The 20,229-nt window shown below is 37.6% G+C and overlaps 1 long non-coding RNA gene across 1 annotated transcript; it reads right to left on the bottom strand.

Moving 5' to 3' along the window:
• Positions 1-17,296: 17,296 nt before the first annotated feature.
• On the bottom strand, positions 17,297-18,257 carry LOC129754108 (uncharacterized). The gene is made up of 3 exons (XR_008738968.1): positions 18,149-18,257; positions 17,813-18,074; positions 17,297-17,388 (listed from the first exon to the last, which is right to left on the bottom strand). It is a non-coding gene; the product is annotated as an uncharacterized LOC129754108 (long non-coding RNA).
• Positions 18,258-20,229: the final 1,972 nt, after the last annotated feature.

The raw sequence follows: 20,229 nt of genomic DNA, 5'->3' as shown, positions 1-20,229 counted from the left end.
GTATTTCGTGTATGTGTATGTGTATGTCTTATTTGTAGAACGAGCAAACAGTTTCGCAACCGTATAAAATTCGTAACATTCTCAGTGTTATGAATCTACGACAGGTATTCCGCATGCGTGTAGATACCTGCCCAGCTGGCAACTGATTGAACGTTCATATATGATATTATCAATAAATGAAATAATTATACAACAGAATAATCTCACCTTTATACCCAACTTACCTCAAGACACACTAAGCTTACCTTTAGCTGTAGCCGACCTTAATCACCTTAACCATATTTATTTCCATCAACACATTAATTTAAAAACTATTCCCTTTGACACTTACAACCTATTCCATATTAGGTAATGGTTGCACCATATTGTCATCTAAGTCGCATCGCATGTTGCCCTTCTGGCCACGACACGAAACTCGCCACCGTATCCTGAAAAGCCCATTATGGTCTAGAATTAATCGTCAAGTGTTCAAATTTTACATTCCAGGATAGTTTTTTTTTATTTTGCAATTGGGCGAAAAGCATATAAATTTAAGTTTTATAAAAAACATGATTGTTATGCTCCATATTTAAGAAAAATATTATTGGAATGGCTCTTAGAGATAGCTATTTATAAACTTTTTGTTGGTTCCATCCCTTTTGAAAAAATAAAGGTTAAATTCTTGTATTTTTTTTCAAATGATAAGACGAAATGACTAAAATTAAGAATTGGTTCTCAGTTGCAATACTTTACGGTTTTGAATTATTTCAATGGAGAAATATTTCAAATCAGAGATTCATTCATCCCTCAGACGAAAGAAACGGGGAAGACGAGGAGCGAATGAATTAAAATGCTTTTGCCGTAATAGTAAGTTAGCCACGTAACCTTGGCAACGTATAGCTGTTCCCCCATTTTGTTGGATAAATTTGAGTCATGTCTTGGGTCACCCGAACAACATGCACGTAGACCCTCAGCGTTGCAGCAATCTGGAAAGCACAATCGTCGCCTACTTGATATGAATGAATTAACCTATTAGTGAAAACTACGAGAGAGTGGTTAGAGGAAAGGAAGAGGAGAAATAAATTTGAATTATGTATAAAATCCTATGGTATCAGCATCTCACTAGCACCTGTGGAAATGTATACATACATGAGTCGTGGAATAGCGACGGGTAAGAGAAGGATGGTATATATCTATATGGAATTTCCTTACCGGTTTTCTATCAGCTAGCTAGACTCAGCTTCACCCAGGGTAAAATGAACTGAAAATTATGATTGATTCTTCTATCGACGCAACCGTATTTTAACTCCACCCGCCCTAAATAAATTTTTTTGCACCAATCTTCCACCTGACCTTTATGCTCAGTTGATATTTAAACCAAGGTAGCACATCATCACTTTATTTGATTAATTAGAGTTTTTAATGGCCCCGCTAAGGCGCGCTAGGCCAGACTTGCTCAAAGCCCGCTCTCCCACGCATTTATCAATCATAGCCCTGCTTATAACATACTCTTTCTTCTTCGCCACATTGGACACTTCTTCTTAGTAGTTGTCACCAAAATTCATTGCGATCAATCGCAGCAAGCCGGTGGATTTTGCTCATGCATTAACACGTCGAGGAGGAAAAACTAAATGATGCACCCCATAATTCTTTGGCAATTTTCACTAGGCACAAATCTTAACACCAAATTTTATTAAAAGCCAACTGGCAGACACTCAAAACAGATATAAACATTGAAACCATCGCCTTGCAGACAAATATATCAGCGCATCACACTGAAAAATCATTTTCAACAAGATAACATCACTTTTTGAGATTTAAAAGCCCCTCCACAAGTATCAAAACCAGTTTTTCGAGGGTTCCTTTGCTGCAACAGATTAACTTTTAGCAAATCTCATTGTGGACAAAACACCAAATTCATCACTTTTATTTAACGTCGCTTTCACAATTCAACAATATCGAATCCTTTCCGCACGATTCTGGTTAAAATCCATCACATTCTCCACGTAACATTTACGAAATCGGCCCAGCGAGGGAAATGCGACCGCACCCGACGAAGGTTAATGCGAAAACTGAAGTAGCGTTCAAAAGCTTTTGACATTTAAATAAGTATTTTTTTTCCATCGAACTCTAGTTATATCAATAAGTAATATTGATTTTTCAAAGTATGGACCTCAACCTCAACTCAATCCAACTCTTTCTAAGTTTTTCAATATCTCGATTTGACAAGTTAATTTGAAAGTCATTTTTCCTTCAAACGCTTTTTTACGTTAAAACGTCTTGTTCGTACAACATCACTCGTAAAACTCTTGAAGTCTATAAAATTCTCGTACCTATTAAAGATAATTTCTCAAAACAGAAGACGTTTATTTATTGCATCTAAGCTTAAAGAAATTTCCATTTGTTTGTTTGTTTGTCCTTTAAAGGGCGACACGGTCAAAATTTGGTCAATACCAACTTGACGTATTTCTTTCAATTTTACATTTAAAAAACCTGAACACCCCTCATTTTGAAGGTGTGTGTGTGTGTGTAGAATGTTGCTCCTATTTTGATTTTGGAATTCACTCTTCAGTTGTCAAAATGCCGTCCAAGGAAGAAGAGCAGCGTATCAAAATTTTGCTCGCGCATCGCTAAAATCCAAGCTAGCACGCAAAGCTGGCAAAATCGCAAAAAGTTGCCAAATCAACCGTTACAAATGTAATTAAAGTGTTGGGGAACGTTTGTCGACAGCCAGGAAGTCTGGATCGGGGGGAAATCGAAAACCGGAAGCCGCTGAGACGCTGTGGCTTACAAAGCAGAATTTTCATAGCTTCCGGGACTGTCAACAAAGAAATTTACGTGAAAGAGTGTTTGAATAAACGTCTGCTGCCTTTCCTGAAGAAACACGGTTGTTCCGTACTGTTTTGGCCGGATTTGGCATCTTGCCATTGCGGTAAAAAGGCCATGAAGTGGTACGCCGCCAACAACGTGCAGGTGATTCTCAAGGACAAGAACCCTCCCAACACGCCAGAGCTCTGCTCAATTGAGAAATACTGGGCTATTGTCAAGTGGAACCTAAAGAAGACCAAAAAAAAACTGCTAAGGACGAACAGCAGTTCAGGGCAAACTGGCTTTCTGCGGCGAAGAAGGTGGACAAGGTGGCTGTACAAAATCTGATGACAGGGGTTAAGCGTAAGGCCCGGCAATTCGGATTTGGAAAAGCGGAAGCCTAACTGAATACTTTTCCTGAATTTTATTCTATATATATAAAAATGAATGTTTGTCTGTCTGTCTGTTCCCTATAGACTCGGAAACTACTGAACAGATCATCGTCAAAATTGGCATCTGAGGGTTTTTGAGGCCGGGGATGGTTTCTGTAAAAGTCAAAACTCCATCCGACTTAAGAGAGGGGGGGCTTCCATACAAAATTTGTAGTTTTTCGAAACAAATTAAAGTCATGACATCCATTTTCTCGAAATTTTTTCTTCCTTTGGGCGGTTTGTTTTTCGTCTCCAAGGTCAAGGCGTCGAGCCAGCGTCGCAAAAGGATAGTAACCATGGCATAGCATACTGATCAGTGGGAATATTTTGGCGCGTATTTCTCAACCAAGAATATTTTCAATGCAAGGGGTGGCGATATGAAGCCTTGATGTGATTTTTTTTCTACTTGATTCCTAGCTCAATTCTACAGCACATGGTTATGGATGACGCCTAGATGAGACCCAGATTGACATTTTGCCGATCGAATACAACATATGCCTACATTTTTTTTTGTCAAAATCTGAAATTGAAAAGCCATGGCATCCATTTTAAGAGATTTTCTTTTGTGTGAGGGGTTTGTTTTTCGTCTCTATGGTCAAGCACACGTCGTCGTCGCAAGTTGATAGTAACTAAAGCATACCTACTGTTCATTGATCGCTGGAAAAATTTAACAATAAGGCGCCTGTTTCTCAACCAAGTACCTATGTTTCTTATGCAAGTGGGGGCGATATGCAACCTAGATGTGTTTTTTTTCTTGCTTAATTGCACGTGGTAATAAATGACGCCTAGATGTGACACGAATTGGTATTTTATCAATCGAATCAAAACCAATTGAAAGATTTGCAAAAATACTTCCATATTTAGTTCGTGTTAATGTAGGTAGCATTCGACTTTTCATTCTAGGAACATTAGAACATGTTCAAACGTTCAACTTTTTCTGTTTAAAAATAAAAAGTTATAATTTCTTCTAGAAATTGTTACTTCGGCCCAAATTAACAACTGAAACGAATTTAGACATGAAAATGGGAGCTTTTTATTTTAAATAACTCTGAAAACCTATCGCACTTTTTGCTTACATACAAATTCAAGTACGTACTTAACATGAAAAGTGTTTTTGTGTTACATGGCTGCATAAAAGAGACTTTTGATCCGCTACGTTTTTGAAAAGCGAGACTTTAGAACTGATATTCAAGAAATTTTTGTATACCCTTAAAGTGTTAAAAACAATATTCCCTCCTGTCAACTTACACGGTGGGGCAAGGGCAGACGTCGAACTTTTAAGAAATTCATCTTCAAAATGATTCAATAAGTTGGAAAGACCAGAAGGGGTATTCCGAATGTTAAAACCGAAGCGGATATTGAAAATTCTTAAATGTCTTTGTTAATGAAGGTCATTCTTTTTGAACAGCATTCGTTAAAAGTGGAGTAATAAACATAAATTTATACTACAGGAATACTGCAGATATATCAGTGAAATTTGATAGCACAAAAAACAGGAAAACGTATTAAATCCATTTTAAAGCCATTACTCTGACGCATCTGAAAATAAGCTTAGCATTGACACTTGCCCCAATATACGGGACAAATGTAAACTTAGAAATTAGTTTTTGCCAACATTTTTGAATATTTGACTTTCAAATAGAAAATAATAAAAACGCTGAGAACTTATTTAGTGATGCAACTGATATTTTTTTAAATATTTATATTTTTTGCCGTAGTAAATTTATTTTAGAAAAAAGAGAATTTGCACTGTATTAAAAACATAACTAATTTAATATAGTTTTCATAACCATGATAAGTGCTGTTTGGGAAAACTTCAAGCTATAATGTCTCATGTTCACGAGTTTGGAATATGGCGAAACATTTTTTAACATAATTTTGGCGCAAAAAGGATAGATATTCAAACTGCTTCTTAGGCGAGGATGGTGAAAAAAGCTGTTTGAAAATGATTATTAAAAATCTTTTTCATTGTTTTTTTTTTAAATTTCTTTAGCTTATTTTTTCATCTCCAAAAAATACCCCATCTAAAGCTTATCAGGAGCTGGAAGTGCTCATAATACAGAATATTAGGAATATACTCAAAAAACTGTCTCGATTCACGCTATTCATCGGTTTTAAAAATTCTATTCCATAAAGTAAAATTTGCAATAAATTCCAATATGCGAATCTTTTTCTTTCAATTGGAAATTTATGTAAACTCCAGTCAAATAAATCAGCGTACTTTCTTCAAGCGGTGGGGGACAAAATTGGAAAAGAAGGGGGAGCTCCTATGTAAATTTAAAATAAAGAGCTTTTCAAAGAAGGAAGCATATTTCAAAACGTTTTTTTTGGGTACAGAGTACAAATTTCAGATCTTGATACACGAGTTTATAGATCAAGTTTCAGTAAATAATATATACCATATTTGAATTGCAATTCAGAACTGCAGCTGCAGCTCTCATTTCAAAGTTGTTGGTTCTGAAGTATGAACCAAATGCTCTCTAAAATCTAAACTTGAATATTTTTTTACAAATTACATTTATTTTCGGAAGGTGTAGCAAAGCACAACGGGTCAGCTAGTACTAATTAAACTTGAAAAATAAATTTAATTTGATTTTTTAAACAAACGATTTCACCGATTTACACGCGTTTTCTCTTGACCAAATTTTTACCGTATCACCCTTTATATTGCATCCCGAGTCGTCCTACCATTCTCCTTCATCTTCTGCTTGACAATTGCCAACAATTTTCGATAGGGCGAAATTGAGGGCAGTTAGGTGGGTTTATGTCCTTTTCGACAAAATCCACCCCGTTGTCCCGATACCACTGCAGTATCTTTTTGTTGTAGTTTTTTTTTATACTAAAATTTATTAAGGCAATTCACTTTTTACAAGTATTCTTGTGCCGAGGGTCAAATTTCATTTTAGAATTAAGGGGAGGTTGGAGTAGGTTTTGGGATGAGGAGGAAGGGCTTGGGGAAGGAACACGATTTGTTGCTTTGATCAATTTCCGAGTCTCGGAATTGATAAGTGTATCGTTTTGATATTGGTCAGAGGCGATTGGCGAAGTTTGAGGGGTTGATCTCTTGCGGGGCGGTGAAACAATCAAGTGTACTGTTGTAGTTGGTGTGATGCTTTCGGTCGAGTGATGATTTCGTTTTTGGATTTGTTGTTGCTGTTGTTGGTCCTTCTGTTGCTTTGGTTCGGTCGGTGCGATGTACTTTTTCGGTTGCTGTTTCTTCTTCTGCTGCATGAATACTTCGTTGTGGTTCTTTACAATTTCTGCATAGCTGGTGATACTTTGGTGGTGCGTTTCTACTAATCTACGAGCGGCTTCCAGTGTTATGTTCTTTTCGGTTTTGACTTTCAGAACAGCAGTCTCATACGTGTATACTGGGCAGTTTCTGTCGAGCGGAGAATGGTTTCCTTTGCAGTTAGCGCAAAACTTGGATTTGGTCGTACATGTTTCGCTACTGTGGATACTAGAGCAAACTATGCACACCTTTTCTGTCAAACATTTGTTTTCGGATTTCCATACTTCGAACAATGACGACATATTAATGGTTGGGGATAGTAAAGACGTGACAGTCCAGAAGATGTTTTTTTCATTATCCTTTTCACATGTATATTTTTTTGCGGCGACAGCTCTTTCAGAAGTTCTTCCTCAGACATACCTGCGACCTCGTGGCATCGTACCACAAATTTTCGGCTGCTTAATTCCGGATGGCGACCTAATTCGATTTGCGTGCCATCGATTGGTGTAGTCATGGTGAAAATTTTCCGGGCGTGATCCTTGCTGCGAATTTTTAAGACGTATCATTCTTTACTCTTCACAATGTACTTTCTATTTGTCCCGCGTACTGCTCGATCGACCTTGCAATGACGAACGGATTTTTTGGTAGCTCAAAACCTTTTTTGGCTTTAAGGAACATGTAGTATAACCTTCCATGTATCCCTTGAGGATCCATCCACTCCGGAATGGTCCTAAGGAGTACCAATCGAAACGCCAGCATATAATTGTATAAACTTATATTTATTACGGAAGGCAAAAGTAAACAACGCAATGTGCGCCACTAAATCTCCAAGCCCAGTCGTGAGAATTTAGTTCTCTCCGTTGTCGCAAGATGTCATCTTTGGATGCAGTACAGCAGTGGTTTTCAAAGTGGTCCCTACCGCCCCCTTGGGGGCGTTGAGAGCTTCTAGGAGGGCGGTGAGCTCAACTTTTAAATTTGGGGTGCGTTGGAAGGGCTCAGAGGGGCGGTGAGTTCATTTTCAAATTCACATTTTTACAAATAACGTAACAACTTAGAATTGAAATGACAACGAGTACGTTCAAGGCCCAGCAATTAAACGATTTTGAATAACTCTGAAAACCTAATTATAACCAGATTAGGAAAACATCTGTAAACTTGCAGTACTGAGAAGTTTTTCTCTCTGTAACTAGCAATCACGGACAGATTTTTTTTAATTGTGACAGATTTATTGATCAGGTTTTGTAAGATTATTTTGTAGATTGTAATAAAATAAAAAAAATTTGGATGTCAAAGCCTAAAAATATTCAAAATGTATTGTCTTTAATAATTGACAAATCTTCCGAATAGAATCTGTGTTAAAGGCGTTCCAGATTTGATCATAAATTTTTGAAATGATAAAGAAGATTGTAAACAAGCCGAATGAACTTTTAATTATAGTTCTGATTCGTTGGTTTTAATTCAATTGATAATAAAATAAAATTCGATAATTTTTCATGATTAAACATCAAAAGTTATTCAATTTTCACTAAATTGTCGGAATTAAGTTGTTGGAACCTATGTATACTCGAGAAAGAAACAGTATTCAAGTTTAGTCTACAATTGTCATAAATAAAAATTTCAAATTTATTATATATAAAAAAAACAATGCATTTTTTATGCTTTTATCGAATTGATAGTAAATATTTTGTGCATAACAAAAGGCAAATTTAACTAGTAAAGAATCTGTTTACCAAAATTAAGATTGGCGGTTTGTTATGAGATTTGTTTTTATTTGTTTTTAATGGTAAGCATAGTAAAATTATCACAATTATGCTAAGTATTGGTCTTGGAAAATTTATCATTTTCAAATTTTAGTCTTGGGGTTTAAAGCAATATGATTTTGAATGAGAGGAAGAATGACCAAGCTGGTTAAAATCCTCTATTAATAAACCAAAATAGAATAGAAGAGAATAGATTTTGAATGAATATTGAGTTTGGTCTTGCTACATTTGATGGTTATGCGTTGGATTTTCGGTCTTCTCATGTCAATTATAAATTTTTTTCAATGTACTTTATTGAACGTTTCAAATTATACTTCTAAAAAAAATCAAAAGCTTATGGTTTTGCAACGATGCCAATTAGCATTCTTTAATTAATTTTTTCAAAAAAACACTCAGGGGGGGCGTTGAGCTCGAAAATTTAGCAAATGGGGGCGGTGAATGAAAAAAGTTTGAAAACCACCGCAGTACAGGTTCCATAACTAGCGTACCGCATCACCCCCCCTTCCTAGAAAGATCCTTGACCTGAAACCGAACGTGACGTCCGCTTCTAGTTATTCGATCAGCCAGGCGCTCCAAATCACGCATACAGTATGCTGGTTTGACACGGTTGACTGATACCGTAGAGGGTTTGCCCTTGATGTTGATGGTGATTGTCTTGTCGTTTCGTGAGACAACTTCGTAGGGTCCTGTGAAGGGAGGTTCCAGAGCTGCTTTTACTCGGTCGGTCCTTAAGTACACGTGTGAGCAGCTGTCCAAGTCTTTAGGAACAAACACGTGTCGCTTTGTATCGTTATTAGAAACAGGACGTGGAAACGACATTCGATTAAGCCATTGGCTTGGGGATGGTACGGCGTTGTATGTATTCGTTCTAATCCTAATAGAAGGAACAATTCTTTCATGAGCTGTGATTCGAATTGTCTTTCTTGATCCGAAGTCAATATCTCAGGAGTTCCAAATCTGGCCACCCAGGTTTCTACAAATACTCTAGCTACGGTTTCGGCTGTTATATCGGGCATAGCTACAGCTTCTGGCCATCTACTGAAGCGATCGATCATGGTAAGGATGTAGCGCATTCCGTTCGAAATTGGCAAAGGACCTACGATGTCTATGTGGACGTGCTCGAACCTTTCGTCGGGAAGTTGTATTTTGGCTGGTTGCGATTTGGTATGTATCTAGTAACCTTGTTCTTTTGACACTCTTCGCCAAGGAATATTTAAAGAAGGTAGTGAAAAGGCAGCCCTGCTCTAGTATTGGTACAGACTGAGACGTCACAATCACGAAAAATCTGTTAATTTACTTGGAAAATTTTCTTTTTCGATGATAATTCGAAGAATCTGCAGGAAATTTTCCACTGAAAACATGCTATTGTAGAAGGATTCTTGTTCTTCAAGATGGGTACAAAAAAAGTTTCATTTTCAAATAATTTTTCTATAAAATAGATCATCGAAGTTCTAAAAAAATGGTGGATTTTCACCACTGAAATTTGCAAAACTTTAAAATTAGTTTCAAGTCTTCCATGAAAATGTTCAAGTCAGTGCATTTTAAGCTCCTCATTACAATAAAGTGATCAAAACACAATTTTTTATACAATAACAGAATCTTTTATTGGCATTTTAGTAAACTGAGTTAACAATCATGAATTAATGTTAATTGTTCTACATAAGAATTGTATATGGTAAACAGGTTGGATTAAAATCATGACAATCAGTTGAACACTCAATATCTACCAGCTAGACCTTTTTGAAGTTGATATTTTCTTCATTTTTGTACGTTTTAGCTTCAAGGCGACATTGCATTCAATAATAAATTAAGAAAAAAACCATGATGCAATCTTCAAAGGACCAAAAAACTCCATGACATAATCAAAGAGAGGCCCTACAACAAAATAGAAATGAAATTGGAATCCGATTTCGTTTTAAAACGTGTTCTTCTTTGAAATTCCTACCATCCTCACATAAATTTTCGATACAATCGTTTTTGTGACGTCACAAAAAAAATACAATATGGCTCTCGACACTACCTTATTTAGATATTCCTTGACTCTTCGCAAGCGCGTACCCATTTCGAGATATCTTTGTTAACTCCAGGCCAAACGTAATTTTTTAGAATCTGCACTTGTGTTTCCTTGATTCCAGAATGGGCTACTCCGTGAATTAGATCGAAAATAATTTTTTGGTAGGATTGAGGAACACAAACTCTTGACTTACCGCCTTGAAATTGGCAAAGAAGCTCTATCCCTAATCGAGGATTTCGTAATTTTCGAATATCAGGATTAGACTTCTGCCAAGCTTGTAATTGTTGGTCCTGTTCTTGCTGTATCGCGAAGTCGCAATAATCGATGTTCGGTGGTATACAAACTGCTTCGATTCTAGAAAAGACGTCTGCAGGAATATTGTCAGCCCCGGCAACATGTAGGATTTCAGTAGTGTATTCGCTGACGTAGTTAAGAAGCCTCTGCTGGCGCGGTGTTGGCTTGTTCGGATCCTGTTTAAAAGCAAACGTAAGTGGCTTATGATCGGTGAAAATTATCAGATTGCGCCCTTCTATCTCATCCTTGAAATGCTTCACACCAAGGTATGTTGCCAGTTATTCCCTATCGTAAGTCGAATATTCTCGTTCGCTGAATTTGACAGAAAAATATCCAAGCGGTTTCCATGTATCATGAGAAAGTTGTTGCAAAACTGCGCCTTCTGCCAAATCGGATGCATCTATCATCAATGAAAGCTGGGCTTCAGAGTCGTAATAATCTAAGGCAGTAGCTTCTATGAGGGAATTTTTACACTCGCGGAATGCTTTTTCAGCTTCTTCCGTCCATGCAATCGGTGTCTTGTCATTCTTCTTGTTTGACGGTATCAGCTTTCGCAAGGGTAATTGAGTTTCGGTTGCATGTGGGAGAAAGCGACGGTAGTAATTAGTTAAAGCGAGAAAACGTCTCAGCTCTTGCACTTTGTTCGGTCTAGGGAAGTCTGCGACAGCAGAAACTTTTTCTGGAACGGTTTTGCATCCCTCTTTCGTAATAAACTGTCCCACAAATCGCACCTCTTGCTTGCCAAGTTGACATTTGTTAGCATTAATTTGAAGTCCATTTTCCCTCAACTTTTGAAAGACTTGCCTCAGATGATCTTTGTGCCCGTCCATGGATGAAGACGCGATGAGTAAGTCATCCAGATATCCAACTACAAATGGCAAATCGAAGAAAATGTTGTTGATGAATCGTTGAAAGGTTTGACCTGAATTCTTAAGCCCAGGTGGCATCAGGAGAAACTCATATAGACCTAGCGGCGTGATTATTGCTGTTTTCTCGACATCGTTTTCGTGCATCGGGATCTGGTAATATGCTCGCTCTAAGTCGATAACAGAGAATATGTTTTTACTGCGAAGAGTTTGACAAATGTCATAAATATGTGGCAGAGGGTACCGATCGCTTAACGTAGAGTCATTTAGATTTTTATAATCACCTACTAATCTAAATTTCACATTACCATTCTGCAAGGTCTTTTGTGCTAGATGTACTGGACTAGAATACGGGCTTTTTGATGGTCGAATGTATCCTAGTTCCATGAAGAGCTTTAGATCTTTACGCAGCGCCTCCAGCTTATGCAAAGGAAGTCTCCGAAATTTGGCATGACATGGAGGGCCTTTGACATGGATGGTGTGTTTGACGCTGTGTCGGACTTCTTGATTAGGCAGACGTGGTCTTGTGACGTCGGAAAACTCGCTTAATAAACCGCCAAAATTATCGCTACAGTTAAAGGTTTTCAGGCCGAACACTCCGTCTAGAATTAAATTAACTTGTCCGTGTGCTTTTAAATTTGTTTTTTTATCGACTAAGCACTCACCTCGTAAATCCATCATCAGGTCGTAGAACTTTAAAAAATCTGCGCCTAGAATAGGTGACGTGACGTCAGCTATGGTAAATCGCCAGGGAAAATCTCTACGCAACCCGAAAGTTGGCTTGTAGATTTCGGTGCCGTACGTTGAGATGCGGGAGCCGTTGGCAGCGTACAAATTCAGGCCTGTAGATGGTTTTGCCTTTTGACTTAGCAAGCACGGCAGAACGGACAGATCTGCGCCAGTGTCGACCAGAAATCTGTAGTTTGTTGCTGGATCGTGGATGATAAAGCGGGATTGATTAAAACTGCTGCATTCGCCCACCGTCGCACAGTGGTCCAAACCCCAGAAAAGCTGGCAGAAAGTCGATTTTTGAAGCGCTCGTAATTATCTATTCAAATATTTCACCGTGTTCCGGCAATTTCAAGCTAAATGAAACCATGAAAATGATAGTCTTAAATTTTCCCGTTTCGGAGTTCTCGAAGAATCGCTTAGAAAAGATTGAATATTTTTTGAAAAATTCGCAAAGATTTGTTTACATTGAAAAACGAATAGATATTCAAATCGCGAATATACATTGCTTTGCAATTATTTTTATTTTTTTGTTAGGCATATTTTACACTTAATCTAATTAAAATTTGTGATTTGGAATAAAGTTGAAATTTTGTATATGGAATTTAGTTACAAAATACGATAAATATTTTGAATTTTTTAACTTCAACTAGAGATTTAAAAAAAACTCCACATAACTCCACTCTAATTTTACGTTGAATAGATTCCCACATTTCTGGGCTACAAAATATGGCAAATTGGGCTGCCTTTTTTGCCTTTTTTGGAGAACGACGTCAAAGAGTTGAACCACTTTTTTTCATCAAATTTGACTTCTAAGCCAATAACCTCCCGGATCACGAACTAAATTGATATTTAATTGGATCTCTAGGTTGATTTTTCTCAAAAATCCATTCATAAAACATCCTTTTCATATTTTGAAGCACTATCAGTATGAATTTCTGTGACATTTTTACTATTAAGAAAACTCCCAAAACATAATCTAATTACTGTTTCTCAAATATTCTTCTGATTATGGTTCAAATCATAAAACCTTTTTTGCTGTTCAATATTCATGAGAACCAATTGTAACTTTAAAAATTGTTAGAAACTTTTATGGTATTATTTTAAAAATATGAAATATGAAATAAATTTAAAAATAAATATTAAATGTTAAATTAAAAAATTTAAAAAATATGAAGCAAAAAGTTTGCATTTCTCGTTTAAAATGTAAATTACGTGTTTTGTGTTAAAACAACCATTGATATAATAAATCATCATTTTAGAAAAAAAGCCTACAAACCTCAATTTCAAAATTTGGATCAGTAGTGGCGAAAGTGTTGAACAATTCTCATCTACCATCAAATTTCTATTTGGACTCGTTAATTAAAGAAAAATAAAAAAAAAGTGATCGGTACTAGAGCGTTGTCAGGTCAATCTGTATTGATTTAATTTAATATGTATTGTAATTTGATATAATTTTAGATTCAATTAACCTTTCTAGGATGTGATAGATTTTGCAGCAATCTGTTGGAAAATTTTAATATAAGAATTTACTTACTGAGATATTAAAATAAATTAAATTATTCTAATCCTTTCAATAAAAATGAAATTTACGAGAAAATATGAAAATAATTTTTGTGAAATTATGATTATTGAACAATTTTGAAAGGTTTCAGAGCAAAAATTGTTGAAAACAGACTTTTTGCCAGCTTTTTTGAGAATTGGACCACTGTGCGTCGGTTGCAGCTGTACTAGTTTTTTGATTGAAACTGACAGGGCTGGCGACAGCTTCTAGCATTTGGACCGAACCTTCGATGATAAAAACAATAGCTATGATCACCGGAGTTACTTCGGGAGTTTCGCTGGTTGCTGAAATTTGTGGTACGAGATCTGCTGCGGTCGTGACGTAAAGCCGAAATTTCCATTGATAATGCCGAAATTTGTTCACGCAGCTCTGACAACTCAGATTGGCTGCTCCTACTTTCGTCGATGGCTGCAGAAAATGTATAACGAGTTTTCGCGATGTCTGCAAGCTAATCCGCCTGTTCAGATAGTTGTGACAGCTGCAGAGTTTCCTCGGAAATTTTGAGCACGGCTTGTGTTGTTTCCGGAAGCTGTTGTAGCCATAGGGACTTCAGAATTTTTTTGCCCGTAATGAAGTTTCTGGCTAGATCTCGCATTTCCCGGAGTAGCTGAGATGGCTTGCGGTCGCCTAATTCACATCCTCTTAGGAGCTGCTGTATTCTTTTTCTTTGTATCTATTTTGCTCGCTGACGTTGTACTCCTTAAGGATCCTTTCCTTGACGGTGGTGTATTTATCAACTGCCGGCGGGTCCCGGATTATATCCGAGCAGCACGCAAGTATCTCCGAATCAATTGCTGATAGAACATGGAAATACCTGGTGTCTTCCTGGATGATGCCAGCTAAAGTAAACTGAGCTTCCGCTTGGGCGAACCAAAGAGCTGGATCGCGTTTCCAGAAAAGGCCGATTTTGATTCCAACTCGATTAATCGCGCTGACTGGCGGCGTTTGTGAAGTAGATGCTTGTGCTGCCTGGAGCTCTGCTTGCAGCCGGATGATTTCGTCTTTCAGGCGCTGATTATCCGTCATCGTTGAGCTTTGGGCGCCTCGGCAGTGGATTTTATGTGTAGAATTCAGGTTATGTTGCCCACTGTGTGGTGTATCGATTCCTCCGTTGAATTCCTATCGTCGGGGTCACCAATAAGGAGTACCAATCGAAACGCCAGCATATAATTGTATAAACTTATATTTATTACGGAAGGCAAAAGTAAACAACGCAATGTGCGCCACTAAATCTCCAAGCCCAGTCGTGAGAATTTAGTTCTCTCCGTTGTCGCAAGATGTCATCTTTGGATGCAGTACAGGTTCCATAACTAGCGTACCGCAGTCCTATCCGGATGAGCTCCGGGAGAAGGACTCATCCCGCGCACAAAACACTTGTAATCTTCTTACACATCAAAACAATAGCCTTTAAGGTATTGGAGCGCGTGAAAGTACGTCCGATTCCAATGAAGGCTGAGGACACTTTGTTGTAGTGGCAGATTGAAAAATCTGGCCAAAAATTTACTGGTCCTTTGTGAGATTTAATGAAAGGAAGAATACGTTGTGTAGTCTTGAGGATGCATCCGTCGTACTTCATTAGAACCTTGTTGTATAACTTTCGAGAACGTCCTTTGGCTTCTATATTCTGCTTCAATGTTCGGTTTGGTTGCTAACTGGCCCGGTAAGATCGTATTTCTTCGCCCAGATGAATTCTTCTGACGGTGCACCGGTCGGCATTGAAGTCCTTGGCGATGTCATAGTCCGACTGCCTTGGGTTTGCCTTGATCGTTCTCAACACTTTCAAATGCAGTTTCCGATCCTGAGGTCCACTATGACGCTTGGTAGGAACCTGCCGATCGATAGTATGTATCTCACGGAATCGTTTGAGAACGCTGCACACGGTCGATTTGACAATTTTCAACGATTTCGCGACTTTTGAACACGACTAAGTCGGGTTTTTGACGTAGGTGACTAAAAATAAATTTCGTCTCGCGGCTTTAATCACGTGTAACTCTTTTGAAACAAAACGAATCGTAATGAAATTTTCAGCACTGATAGAAAAAAACATTCCAAAACAAAGTTCCGTCGAAACATTCCAGATCCGACAACTAGGAGCGCAAGGTATAATAAACAGTGTGTCTAGATTTAAGATGATCCATGATTTATATTCATCAAATCGATCCAGGCATCAGTAAGTCCTCCAATTTTCGGTATCCAATTTCGTTCGACACTCTCAAACGAACAGCCCATAGGCCACCCCGAAGGCAGCGCGGCAGCTTCTGAACGCTTGTTATTCAATGAACACCTGTAATCACATCACACAGCACGCGGCAGTCAGTTGCTCGTCGAGATAAGTGGTGGGTGATTGACTAAATCCACATTCACACGCAGAAGGAGTAAGGCAAAAAAAAAGGAAGGGCGGTAATTTTACGTGTGCCAAGTTGGGCGATGCTGTTTATTGATATACAATCATGTGAAACCTCTCCGTCGTCCCCCTGCTTGGCCGATTGCGCTCTTCGGACCAAATTTGAAGGGAGAGATAATAGCCCCTGCTTGCAGACATCGAGCAGATTTTCCGTTTTTCCCAGACCCCAAACCCAACACAATGTCGGCGCTGCTAAAAACAAGACCTGTTTGTTATGTTAACGCGAGATATTTATATGCGTGCTACCTGGTGAGAATTGCGAACAACATTTTCGTTATCATTGGAATGGGTTTTTTTGCTCCCTCCTGCGTTTTATGTCTTACTTTCGTGGAGTGACATCGCTCTGAAGGTGATTATCTGCCTACATCAGGTGCGGACTTTGTCGTTCGTTACAATCTAGGCAGAATGATTAAGTTTACATGATAATTACAAGTGGCAATTAGCACAGAGGAGTATGTTCAACGAATGTGGTTTGCACAACCAGCATCGGATTGCGATTGGGAGGATTAATCTGTTAACGATATCTGTCTTTCGTTGGAAACATATATTTAGATTGCTTCAACAGTATGGTCGTAAGGAACGTATGGGTAGTTATTTAAGATGAAAATTAATATGTGTAACTATCAGGAACTCTACCCACTGACCTTATTTTGTAAGTTATTGCTCAGGCTCAGATTGGAGACTTTGGTGATTTTGGGGGCAGTACAAAAGCAGAAGTTGAAATGTTTATCACGGATGACGGTGAGAATGATACCTACCAGTTCAACACAAATTAATTCCACTCAGACATATTTCATTTGCATATTTGCATTTTTTTGAGAAATAACGGCCATCTTATCCCGCTGTGCGTTTATACAGATTCCCCCTACACTGAACAAAATCGGGCTATAAGCATTATCGGAAATTTTAGTGTTTTTGCACTAAAGGAAAATCCAATACTTTTTAAAGATTGGCATGCAATGATGTGATCATTATTTCCGATTGATTTTATCGGAAGTTCTAATGAAAGTTAAAAAGAATCGTTTTAATATATTCCATTATGAAATATGGTGATAAATAATGTCTAGTGAACGGAATAAAATGAATCGAGTATTTCAATGAATTTAAAATGTTTATTTCTCATAAATAAGTGTTTTTTGCATTGAGATTAATCTCAATACATTTGAATGAGATTTATTAATATACAATACTATACAAGGTCGAACATTTTTACATCACGAGTTTTATTCTTAATTCTATCTAAAAACATAAAATTTCACAAATTATATTCTTATGCTACCTGACTACAGTACCCTTACGATTGTTATCTGAAAATAAATTGAGAAAAAAAACTAATTATTTTTTATTAACACACAAGTCATAATTCAATCAATATAACAAACTTGTGTACGAAAATTTAGTGTGGAATAAAAACAAATGGGAAATGATGATAATGATTATAGAATATTTCATATTATTCAAATAAAAAATCATCAAGTATATCTTCAATACTTCTATGTGTAATTCTGGAAACAAATTGAATCAAACAATCCGAGAGCAATTGAGCTTGACAAAGAAGTAAAAATGTTACAATTTTTTTCTGATAGCATTAGTTTGAAAATCTCAAAGATTTTAATAAACTCAAATTCCTGGCATCATTAAAAATATCTACTTCGAGACAGAAATGTTGATGATTCTTTAAAGGTAACACTTTTAAATGTTTTCAAAGGATTATTATAAAGGATAGCTCACCTGCACTTATCATTAACGCCTGCTGGAGGCTGATCCAGCCTATGTCAAATACTGTTACTTTCATTTTTTTGGGACACATCAAGAAAATCAGTTCGAGCAACAAAATACTGGAGGGATGAACTGCGGCGGAACTGCATAAACTACTTGTCCTTAGTGAAGGGTAATATGCATCTTTAGTCCTTAATGATGTTAACCATCATTGTTGTGTCGAATGACTCGACCGATGACTTGATTTATATCACGGGACATATCCAACGAATACCTAAACGAAAATTGGAAAGAATGTTTTGTACATAATTTTGATTTTGATGAATTAATTATATTTCTGTGACCCACCACTCATCGCCTGAACTATTTCCATTCTCTTGCGTCCGAACTTCTTCGAAGTGCTTTTCCTCAATATGACCCGAGCGTCTTTGAGCGGTGGCAATAGTACTCCCTTACTATCACAGCTCTGCCATTCAGGTCCGCACAGTCGACTAGTCGAGCCCTTCGAAAATTTTCCCTAGACAGACGGCCAAAAATATGACTTCTTTCCCTCAGAGTATTCTTTCCGTTGGTCTCGGTCATGGTATTCAAAAAATTTTCTTTTCCACGCGGTTCAACAAAAATAAGTTTGTTTGACTTATCTGTGTCAGATGCGAGTTTCCTTCAACGATTGCTGACATTTGTTGAACAGCGGAAACGGAGAAAAAAGAGCAAAGGAAACCAAGTTTGAATTGTCACGGATTTGCATAGCTGGAGCTCAAACCCTTACTATCCGCTCTTTAAAATGCCATTTTCACGCAAACCTGGCTGCCGTCAGTAGCATGCAGATTTTGCAGCCGTATAACAATCGGAATGTCCAGAAGTTGACAACTCGTTGATGTAATTTGCGTGGTCCTCCCGAATGGTGGGCAAATGCACCATCAGATATGTGGAACGATTGCTTGGGAGCTGAGCAGCAGCCACTTGCTAGGAACGGGATAATTTACATATTTCTAAACAACGGCACCATTTCTGGGTTTTTAAAGATGCGATCGATTCTGCCCAGTCGGAGTTTCTTCTTTTGGATCCAGCTTGTTGATGTTTGAATTTTTGAACCCCATCCGGAAGGAGCTCTTCGTGGCCGGCGATTTTTTCGAGGGTTCCCTTAACTAAGTTCACCTGGGGAGCTCTTTGGCTGAGGATTGCTCGGGAATAGCACCGCCTGGTATATAACATTTGCCCTTCGTCCAAAATTGATTCTGGAAGAAATGAATTTTGTTTTAAAAAACTGATAGGAAAAAAAAACATTGTTACCATTTAAGCATGTGTCGTCCTCGATGTATTTGCTATTCCGGCCATGAACCCATTCAATGGGCGATCCTTGAAGTTGGGATCAGAATTGGTCTGATACAGAACAGAGCAAGGATGCGATGGAAAGTTGCTCATCCGGCAAATGTGCCTCGTCTAGACTCCAGATTACCGTATAGGATCGCGCTGTTGTCCTTCATCCTAAATAGAGGTACCGGAGGCACGGGTTAACTTTTACTGCCGTAATTCTTGAGCTGCAGCCTGGAGCGTTTTTTCCACCTCCTGAAAAATATTATTTTTGTTTTGATTAAGCATAGTTTATATTAAAATTCAAAACCAAATACGAAACTCACCATTAGAACCAGTGTCATCACTTTCCAATGCCAATCTTGTACATACTAGTTTGATTTCCGTCTAAATTAAATTTTATTACAACCGCGGCCATTTCCGACATTTTGAAAGACGAAAATATCTTAATTAGGTACCAAACAAGTCGATAGATTTATTCTATTGGAAATTCTGTTAAAATTTATCATTGATGGAATTTGGTAAAATAAACAAACGCATTTCGGTTCAATGCATTTTATATTCAAAGCCTGCATATAAAATCTATAAGTATTTTTTTTAACAAACAAAAGATAATTTATTGATTTTAATCAATTTGAATTTTGCATAAAAATCATTTATCATTCAATGAAATGTAATATGCTTTTTGATATATTGTATCATTTTTTACTGTAAAAAGAATTTAACCTCAAATAATATAAGTTAAAAGGAACACACTGTATATTTAATCGCCCGATTTGGTTCAGTGTACACGAATGAAATAGTGTGATGTGAGCTTCTCTACCAGAAATCTCCCAAGCAAATTTCGGTGGTTGCAGCATGCCCTCTAGCGACTGTTTACCGCTTGAAACATTATCTACTTGTTGGACCATGTCCATGGGAACCGGATAGTGGAAAGCCATGATCGGCGCTCTTATTCTTCCATATTGATCAAAGATCACTTAAAAGCATTATCACAGGCAAGAGCAAAGCGCCATTTGGTAACAGAACGAATTAAAGCATTGAGACTTGAGCTCTCAAAGCAATTGCTGTCTATGCTTAAGGAGAGGCTGCTCATCATCTTGTTCATGAAACTT

Source organism: Uranotaenia lowii, chromosome 3 (genome assembly GCF_029784155.1).
Source record: "Uranotaenia lowii strain MFRU-FL chromosome 3, ASM2978415v1, whole genome shotgun sequence".
NCBI classification, from domain to species: domain Eukaryota; kingdom Metazoa; phylum Arthropoda; class Insecta; order Diptera; family Culicidae; genus Uranotaenia; species Uranotaenia lowii.
Note: the sequence above shows the minus strand (reverse complement) of the source record. Positions and strands in the feature narration are given on the sequence as shown.